The 9,827-nt window shown below is 62.0% G+C and overlaps 1 protein-coding gene across 1 annotated transcript in view; it reads left to right on the top strand.

Annotated features, from left to right (window-relative positions):
• Window positions 1-1,167: 1,167 nt before the first annotated feature.
• The window catches only part of FBLN2 (fibulin 2), a 49,016-nt gene continuing 40,356 nt past the window's right edge, over window positions 1,168-9,827 (top strand). Inside the window, exon 1 of the mRNA XM_004692346.2 lies at window positions 1,168-1,254. The gene's annotated coding sequence lies outside the window, so the exon portion shown is untranslated. The remainder of the gene's footprint in view (window positions 1,255-9,827) is intronic.

A 9,827-nucleotide genomic window follows, 5' to 3' on the forward strand; every position in this document is an offset into this window, starting at 1 on the left:
GGCTGGCCGTCGCTCGGCCGCTCGCGGAGGCTCGGGGGAGCTCAGACGCCCCGACGGTGCGGTGGCCCCACGGACACGCGATCGGCGCCGCGGGGTGTCCACGCCCCCAGCCCGCCTGGGTCTAGTCCTAGGGCCGCAGCCGCAGGACCGCGACCGAGCACAGTGCAGCCACCCGACCGGACAGATGCACCCTGGGGCCGGGGCAGGGTGGGGGGCTCCGTGCAGGGTGAGGGTGCAGCCTCCAGCACCCTCAGGGCCAGCCACCATCCCCACCCCTCGCCCTGGTCTTGCCCCCCACTTCCCTGCCCTCACCCCAGCCCTCCCAAGCTCCCAAGGCCCTCAGGTCTCAGGTCCCCATCCCCTGAGAGGGAGGACTCAGGGCAGGCCCCTCTGTCAGGCACCCCCCAGCCCCCACCTTCTTGCTCAACAAGACTGTACACACCCCCAGCCCCATTCCCGCTGCCACACACTCTCACCGAGGCCAGCAGAGAGTTCTGCAGGCTCTGCAGGGGCTCACCCCACCTTCAGGACAGCATGGGGTGGGCCTGCTGCCTCCCGGTGAGGCCCCCAGACCACCAGCCCCTGCAGTCATAGAGTGTGCACCCCCCTCCTCACAGGTCCAGGCTCTTCACAGGAATCTCTCACACCTCGCTTTTGTGCACCCCCGCTTCACACGAACCTGCCTTGTCCGCGGGGGTCCCCGGACACACAGGCCTCGTTAGCTGTGTCTCGCTCAAACTCCTGTGCCTGCCTGACACGCGTGTGCGCCTCCACCCACGTGTGTCCCTCGCACACACGTGCCTCACATACCTGCAGGCACACACTGGCTTCCTCCGCAGAGAATCTTGCACACATAATCCCATGCACCCCTGAAACTCCACAGAGAATCTTGTACTCGTAATCCCATGCACCCCTGAAACTCCACAGAGAATCTTGCACAGGTAATCCCATGCACCCCTGAAACTCCGCGACCCCACGGACACAGTCTTCCCAGCCTATCTTGGATGGAGAGTGCAGGGAGGTGGGGAGATGGGGAGGTACTTGGCTGAGGCTGCCTTGCGGGGGGCTGGGGAGCCGAAGGGGTGGGCGAGTCTGCAGAGTGGACCCGATTCCATCGGCCCCCCACTCCTCATCACTTCCTTGCATCTTCTCTTCCAAACAGGGGCGCCCTCCCTCTCTTTGCTGTCACAAGGCCTTTGCACCTCAGCCTGTGACAGCCACTTGGGCCCGGGCAAGGCTGTTCCGAGCCAGCAGGTGAGCCAAGACCGGGTCTGGGCATCACCCCGGGCCCTGCAAGGCCTTCCCAGGCGAGCCTGAGGCAGAGCAGGCCTGGCATGGAGTGGGTGCTGACGTGTTTGCCGAGCAATGTACTCCGAGCCTCACCTTCCTCACATGCAAAAGGGAGGGGCTGGGAGCTATTGTCTCCCTGCTCCCTCAGTCCCCCCCCCCCCCTGATTCGGAGCTGTGTGATGGGGGAGCGGGCAGTGGATGGCTGAAGTCAAAGACGGTGTTCCGGCTGCAGACCAGCCAGCCCTGGCTGTGGCTGGCCTGCGTATTTTGTTTGGCTCTTACTATGTTAGTATTATTTTTAAAAATTTAATTAGCTGCCAGCTTTTGCAACTAGGCAGATTTCACATAGAAGTTTGCGTTTTGTCTTCTGAAAAATGGCAAGAGCTGGCAGTTGGGGGTGCGCAGCCCCTCACGGTGCCCATTGGCTGGTGCAGCCTGCCCGCTGCACGTGGGAATGGGGCAGGAGCGCCATGCGGCCCACTCCCCGTCTGACCGGTCACTCTTCCTCTCGCCTCCCCGGCCTGCGAGGGCTTCTGCATGGGCTGTGTCTGCTGTATAAACCAAGAGGTTTTGCTGCATTTCCCACCCAAAGGTGGCCCCAGGATAATCGCCCACCGTGGCCAGTGCGCCTGGAGTGCGCCTCGTCAACCCCAGGCCTTTGTTACTGGGGAGCACCGTGGAGCCCGGGGATGGGGGCACTGGGCATTGGGAGGCGGCAGGTGCTTGCTGCTGGCTGTGGGGGGTGTGGCCCAGGGCCCCCTGCGGGAAGCCGGATCCTATGAGCCACCTGGCAAGGTCACATTCTTACCCCTGTTTGTCAGATGGGGAAACTGAGACTCAGAAAAGGCCTCCCAGCAAGCAAATGGTAGAGCTCGGATTTTGACCCCGGTTTTACTGATCCTAAAATCAAACTCTGTCCTCCTCTTGGTCCGTGCATGGAGGGGGGACTTGGTTTCACGGTCCCTGGGCGCGTTCTCGGTCGGCCCACGCCCGTACAGAGTAGGTCTTTACTACATGGCGTGGAAGGCGGAGGGAAGTGAAGCTCTTCTCAGCAGGGCTCAAGGTGCAGCTAATTTCAGGCCTAGGGTGAATGACCCCTGAGGCCCTGGATGACCGCTGAGGCCGTTGCCTTTAACTGGACGGAAAGCGCTCGGCAGTGCCCGGTCCAGTGCCCGGGCTCTGCACCCTCGCTGTGCCTCGTGTGTCCGCTGACGGCAGATGCAGCGTTCACCTTGTATGGGGGGGCCGTGGGTGGGAGCATGTCCCCTTAAGCCTGACGGGCCTTGGTGTCCCACATGCCGCGCACGAGGGCAGACAGGGGGCTCCCATCTCCCGGCCTCCACCCCCTGGGTGGCCTCTCTAGGGTGGTGGAGGGCGGGCAGCTGCTTTGTTGTTTTAAGTCCCAGTTCTGATGCTGCTGTGCTCTCTTGTGCCCGCGTGTGCAGCAGATTCTTGTGAGCTGCGTGCCCGCAGGACACGGCCTCCTGGAAGTTTGTGGAGGGATGAATGGGGACAGCTGGCTCCCGTGCGCTTGGCCTGGGGTGGTAGCAGCCCTGGCGGCCTGGAGGTTTTCTTTCCCGCGGGCCCTGCTGGGTGGCGCACAGGCCTGGCCCTCCCTTCCCTGGGCCTCAGTCTCCCGTCCTGTGAAGCGGGTGCACGTGGTCCTGAAGAAGGAGATGGGTGGAATTCGGGGTCGGCAGTGCAGGAGACGGAGACCTGCTCCCTGAGATACAGGTCATTCGGGCGGGGCCGCCAGGTGCTGGGCTCTGCCGGGCTCTGCCAGGCTCCTGCCGCCGCAAGGGTGCAGCCCTGTCCTCTACGTGGTCCACCTCCAGGCCCTGCCCCGGCAAGGGACCCAGGATTACAGGGCACCGCTGGCACGCACCCCTCCTCCTGCACCTCCTCCTGCAGACGCCTTCCCAGGCCCCCTCCTGGGTCAAGCCATGCGTCACTCGCACTATTGTCTTCGCAGTTGCTAGCATTTGGAAACATGGCCACAGGGCCTCGGTTTTCTCATATTTGGAGATTGTTGCAAAGAACGTGCTCTTTGGGAAAAGGTTATTTCCTTCCGCTAGGGCGGGAAGTCTGTCTTTTCTTGGGGGAGGTGCTGTACTGTAGGGGGCAGAGTGATTCTGCTGGTCCCTGTGCTGGCGAGGAAGTGGTGGGAAGGGCTGTTCGGAGCCTGGGCCTGCAGATAGGGCGGGGGAGTAACCTTAGCTGGGGAGAGAGGAGGGAACCCTGCTGCAGCCAGGAGCGGCTTCAGGCCAGCTTGCTGCGGGGGGGTCTCCGCTTCCTTATCTGCGAATGGGGGGAGCCCCCCTGGTTCTGCTGTCCTTTGGTATCCAGGGAAAGCCTGAAGTGTGGGGTGGCCCAGCCAGGCCAGGGAGGCGCAGAGGACGCCGGTGCCCTGCCTGGCTGGGGTGCAGGCTTGTTCCCAGCCCAGCTCTTTCTCCACCTGGAAAGCCGGCTGCTGCGAGATCCTGTGTTAGCTGGGGGCCAGGGCAGAGGCCCGGACTCGCGCGCTTTCGGTGGGGACAGCGTGTGGGGTTCACCTGAGCCCGGTTCTTTGCTGGATGCACCTTCCACCCCTCTTCTTTGTTTTGATCTCAGAGACACTGCTGTGCCGGGGGTGACCAGGCCCTGAGCTTCCGAGGGGGCGCACCGGCTCTCGAGAAGCCTGGAGTTTTTCCTTTCTCCGACCTTTCTTCCCTGTCCCGGCCCTGAATTCTCATCTTTGCTCACCAAGTATGCTGGCAGCGGGTCAGAAAAGTCTGTTCTCTCTGAGTCTGCACGGTGAGATGTCCAGAGCAGTTACAGCGGTGCATCCCTGGGAGTGTGACCCGGCCCCAGCCCCCTGTGAGAGGGAAGGGCTGGGGACAGGTTTCAAGCAGGCCTGTGCGCCACCCAGCAGGGCCCGCAGGTTTCGAGCACCCCTCCCTGGGAGCACTAGGGAGGGGTGAGAGTGGGCAGCTCGGGGCCAGGGGCAGGGTTCTTGGCAATCCCAGCCCCGGGGAGGCACGGCCGGCCCAGCCGCCTTGACCCGTAGCACACAGGCTCGCCGGCCGCAGGCAGCAGACAGTCTCAGGAGCACAGCTGATCTGCGGTTTCCACATGAGTTTCCCTGCCGGTGGCGGTTGGGTGGCCCAGCGCCCCGCTCTTCTCGGCCCCTCTGCTCCCTTAAAGCCGATTCGTGCACACGCTGTGTGCCGGTGGGTGCCCTGAGCGCATGTCCGATTACAGGGCTGCTGGAGGCCCCCCTGGGCGGGGGGGGGCTTGTGCTTTTCCTGGAGAAGAAGCCAAGGGTTTGCTTTCTCTTCCTGTGAAGTGACCTTCAGCTTCAAGCCTCCAGCTCTCTGGCCTTGTCGACCCACCTCCTCTCCCTTACAACGGACAGGATATTTAATTTGAAAATGCCTCTGCTGCCTTTTCTTATCCTTATTTTATAGGAGACCTGTGCTCACAACTATAGAAAGAAATCAGGATCTGTTGCCCTAAATTAAGAGATATCAACACCCCAGAACTCAACCCTGCCCTCCCGCTCCCCTCCTCAGCCTGGGGTCCACTGAGTCCTGCCCTTTTTGCTAACCAGGGAGTCCTGCCCTCTTTGCTAACCAGGGAGTCCTGCCCTCTTTGCTAACCAGGGAGCTGGCCAGGGGGCTGGCAGGCGTCAGGGAGAAGCTCAAGGCCCCCTGGCCCTCCACGGGCAGTGAGTTCTCAGGGCCTCAGCTAGCTGGAGGAGAAGGAGGGGGGCTGACGCCCCGCACAGGCCCCGAGACGTCTGCCTTTCCCCTGAGGTCTGCCATCACCATGGCCTGGCACTTCTGGCCCCCGGGGAAAGGCCCCCGCACCCAGGAGGGCCAGTGAACCCCTTGTGCCTCCTGTAGCTGGGCTGAGCTGGGCGTCTCGCACAGATCATCACCTCCCCACACACAGGCTCTCACCGGTTCTGTCAGCGCCAGGGCGAGGGCCGGGGTGGAGGGCACCGGGGAGTAGGGGCTGGCACAGGAGACCGAAAGCAAGCGGCAGACAGGACATGGCGAGGATGGAGACGGGCAGGCAGGGCAGCCCCCAGCGGCCTCTGGCCCCTCAGCCGCAGCCGCATCTGGCAAGAGGCGCCAGCCAGGGAAACGGGGCTTCACTTGCAGGGGGCTGCCGGGAGCGGGCGGAGTCTCCCTGGAGCCTCGGCAGTGCCAGTGCCCCAATTTATTTGCATGGCCCTGAAATTTAGGAATTCCCCAAGTCTGCCAGCAGGGCACCAGTGTGTGGCAAATGGCCAGGTCTGGCCCAGGCTGGGGGGCCGGGCCCCCCAAGGCCATCAGCGGTCACTGCTAGAGCAGGGGGCAGCGAGCAGGACCCAGCCCTGTCCACCCAGAGAGAGGGCTCCGTTCGACCTCAGCTCTCCCCCTTGGCTGCTGGGGGCTGTCCCCTGGGCTGGGCGGCAGCCCCCCTGGGCCGCTGGCAGGGCCTGGGAGTGTGTGCAGACGCCAGCAAGCCTGGCAGGCAGCAGGCTGACGCTCATTCAGTATAAAAATCACAGAGCCGCTGGCCCCAGCTGCTCTGAATCTCCAGAGCTCCGCGGTGCCGCTCGCCTGAGCCACCCCATAGCGTCCCTCCACCAGCTCCCCGCCCCCTCTGCAGGCCGGCACTGGGGGTTCACGGCCCCGGTTCCACCCCGCTGCCTTCCGGACACACAGAGGGATGGACAATGAGAGGGCCAGGCTGGATCCTCAGAGTCGTGGGCGCAACCCACTTCCCTGCCCTTGGGGTCGGTCGGGCGAAGGTCAGAGCCCCGAAGCCGCCCCTTCCAGCTCCCTAGTTCAATAAGAACCACCCCAGATGGTAAGGCACCAGCGCATCCCTGCATCCCCTTGTGCTGTGTCCCCGTGGGGGGAGGAGGGCATGAACCACTTGTGCAGGGCAGGCTATGATGCCAATGGGAGCCCCTTCTCCTGCTACGAGGACCCCAACTTTTCCTCTTTGAGCCATCTTCACTTTCCCAGGCCCCATGGGCCACCTCTCCCGCCCCACACAAGGGAACCACAGCCCGCCTCAGGGGTGTCCCTGGGTCAGACACACCCCGCCACTGGGGCACAGCAAACACAGAGGCTGGCATCACCTGTCCGGGCCCTCCCAGCACCCCGCCACTGAGCCTCTCCTGTGAGAGCGCAAGTGGGCCACTCAGTTCAAGAAAACACATTAGGCGGAGACGAGGGGCTGTGCAGACTCCCACAGATCCCGTGGCTGCTGAGGGCCCGGCCGGCCGGCACGGGGGGTGCCGTGGGCATCACTGACGAGAGGTAACATCAACGACCTGTGCTTGGCTGGGTGCGGTCGTTACAGGTGCCTCACCCGGCCAGGCCCCGCCCCGCTCTCCCTCAGCACTGGGCCCCTGCTCCTCCCCCCAACCCAAGGGACCAGGCTAACCCTCCTTCAACCCCCCAAGGCTCAACACTGTTGGCAGGGGCGACCCCAGCCCCTCACGAGAATGGAGACTGCCATGGTGACCTCGAGGTTTTCTCCGCCTCTGAAAGGCCCTTTTGGGGTGAGCGTTAGTGACATTCACGTTTATAACACCCTGGGATCCCAGCAGCCCTCGTCCACCCCTCTCCACCTCCACCTGCCCAGCACCTGGAGTGTCGGCTGTGGCCCGACTGGCGAGGGCTGCCCCGGGAGCAGGACCTCTGCAGAGCCCCTAAGCCGGGGGACGGCAGGCAGGCGGGCAGGCAGGCAGCACAGAGGGTGGCTGGGGCCTTGGGGAGCAGTGAGCCACTGGCTGGGGTGAGGCGGGCCAGGTGAGGGCAGCCAGGTGAGGGTGGTCCGGCCTGTGTGTCTCTCACGTCGGGGCTCTTGGTCTTCAGTTCCCCCTTGAGAACACCTCCTGGTCCACAGGGGGAAGGAGGCCTGAAAGCAAGAGACAGCCTGCTCGAGGCCTGAGAGGGGCGAGCACCCGCCCAGCCCCGCTTAGGGGACCCCTGGCCCCTGGAGCACGTCTTTCTGCTTTGTTCTCAGCAGGCCTGGGCTCCGTGCTGCACCCCGCCTCAGTGCCTGGCTGCACGAGCCTTGCGCTCTCTCCCGGCCAGCGCAGACCCCAGACCCCGCCGGTGTGCCTTCCAGCAGGCGGTGGTCCCCGACAGCCCCCAACAGGGGCTCCGGACCCCTCTCCACTGGGACAAGCTTCCTTTTCTTGGTTTTAACATCACAGAATTTTATTGACTCCTTTTCCCAGCATCTAGTGAGATCATCACACAGACATTTTCTTTTAGTGAGCTGTATTGATTTTTAAATATTGAACTACCCCTGCATTCCTGAGGTGACCCTCCTGGGGTCCTGTATATTACTATTCCTGTCCTATGCTGCTGGATTCAATTTTCTAATATTTTATTTAGGGCTTGGCAGCCAGATTCACAAGTGAAACTGGCCCGCACTTCTCTCTCGTAGTATCCACGTCTGCTTTTGATATCAGGGCTTTTTCCCTAGTCTTATAAATGAGAGGAGGAGACACTTTCTTTCTCTAGGCCCTGGAACTTTATTTTTTAATGATGGAAATTATTTCAGCACTGACTCTACCAGGTCTTGGGCTTGCCTCTGTGGAAGACTTTTTTGTTTGTTTTAATGCTTCTCACTTCAGAGCTGGACTCTGGGCCGTGGTGACAGGCTGGAAGCGGCCAGAGGGCCTGGCGTGCTGGCCAGTTTGACCCCGGGGACTGTGCTTCGCATGTCCCTCAGCGCAGCACGAGAACTGTCTGAGACGCCGGCCTGCGGGAGGGCCGTTGCCCTTGATCTGGTTTCCAGAGTGCCCACCTGCTGTCCCACCCCCTGGCCCTTGCCCACACTTGTCTGCCTGCCCATCACCAGCCTGTCACCCAGCTGCCTTCCAGCCCTGCACTGCCCAGTGAGTGGACCCCCTTAACTCACCTGCCCACCCAGCCGTCCTCCGTCTCTCCATCCACCCACCTGCATCTCCTAACCCACCCATCTACCCGTGATCTGTCACCTGCCACCAGCCACCGTCATCTCTTCGACCTCATCGCTCCGGCTGCCCCTCTATGTACCTGTTCACTCGCCCGGCCACTAAATCCACTTTCTCCTTCACCTGTTCCTCATCTGCTGCCCACCCTCTCCCCCCATCCGTTCTCCCACTCATCTCCCATCCTGTCCGTCTGCCCAACCACCCACTCATGAGCTTGACCTTAAAGTAGGGGTACGCTTTGGATATAGAGAGATTCAGGAGGGATGGGCCTGGGTTTGGGATAATAATGTGATCAAAGGTGAGGGGGGTGGGGACCAGAGTCTTCTAGTTTAGTAAAAATTGGGTGCACGGAAGGTAATGAGTTTGGAAAAAAAAGTGGGTGCAAACTGGTAAAGGACTGCGAATGTCTCCCCTAAGCGTTTCCACCTCGTCCTTGGACTGAGTCTCACGCTGGGGGAGCGGGAGACCCTGCTGGGAGTGACCGTGCCGTGGGGTGGACCCCAGGGTGAGAGAGAGGGTGAGTGAACACACGATGGCCAGCAGAAGCCGCGCTGTGCCCACTCTCCAGCTCTGCTCGTGTTTCCTGCCCGTGGTTTTTCTTAGATTCTCCAGGGGCGCAGAGGGGTCAGGGAACCTTTCCAGGCTTTCAGATGGGGCGGGAGGGGGTCGGGCCGAAGCGGCCGGGGGCGCCAGGTGCCAGGGAGCTCTCAGAGGGAGGGCGACCACGGTGTGAGCGCGGAGGGCTGGAGACCCAGGTGGGGGGCGGTGAGCTCAGTCCTGGCTGCGGGCTGGCCCTCGGCTCCGCCCTAGGAATGTTTCCCCTTCTGGATTTAGTGACTTGTGGGGAAGGAAAATATCAGCTCCCTCCTGGTGCCAAAAGCAACATTTCCTTTTCTCAGAGGTTGATTACAAGTCAGCAACATTCATCTGTGTAATTTTTCACCTGCCCACTTTGCTAATGAGGTTAGTGATTACGTGCACAGGGTCAGCGCGCGCCCGAGGTTTTAGAAGCTTTTTATTCACTTCATTGTTTTTCTGTGTTTTTAGGGAGGCGAAGGGAGGGAGGGTCAAAAACCTGGCTGTTCCACTTGGAGGGTGATTTTCCCTGTGTTCGCATGAGCTCACCCTGTCCAGCATCCCGGGCCGAGGCGGCTGTGAGGTCACGGGACTCCCAGCACCCGCCCTGTGGCCACCGAGGGCCCGGCCAGAGGCCCGGCGTCTCCCTGCCCCTGCCCGGTGCCCCTGGCCTGCCCTGTAGGCTGACAACAGCAGGAATCCAAACGCCCCTGTGGACTCGCCTTTTCCCAAGTGACGCCTGAGTGAGACTGTGCCGGCGAGGGGTCGCGGGAAACAGGACTCACCGGGCTGGCCGTGACCCCCTCTCCCTCCATCTCTGTCGGTTTCCACTTTGCTCTCCTCCTCTCTGCTGCTGCCAGCACCCCTCCGCTTTGCTTCCTTTTTCTGGACGGCATTCGTTGCCCCCTGCTCCCCATTTTAAAGTTTTTCTTGAAAAGTTCTCTTTTATTGTGAAAACGCACACAGGAAAAAGGGCCTAAGAGTCCGTTTA

This window comes from Condylura cristata, unplaced genomic scaffold (assembly GCF_000260355.1).
Source record: "Condylura cristata isolate star-nosed mole 26May11 unplaced genomic scaffold, ConCri1.0 scaffold00033, whole genome shotgun sequence".
In the NCBI taxonomy this organism is placed as follows: domain Eukaryota; kingdom Metazoa; phylum Chordata; class Mammalia; order Eulipotyphla; family Talpidae; genus Condylura; species Condylura cristata.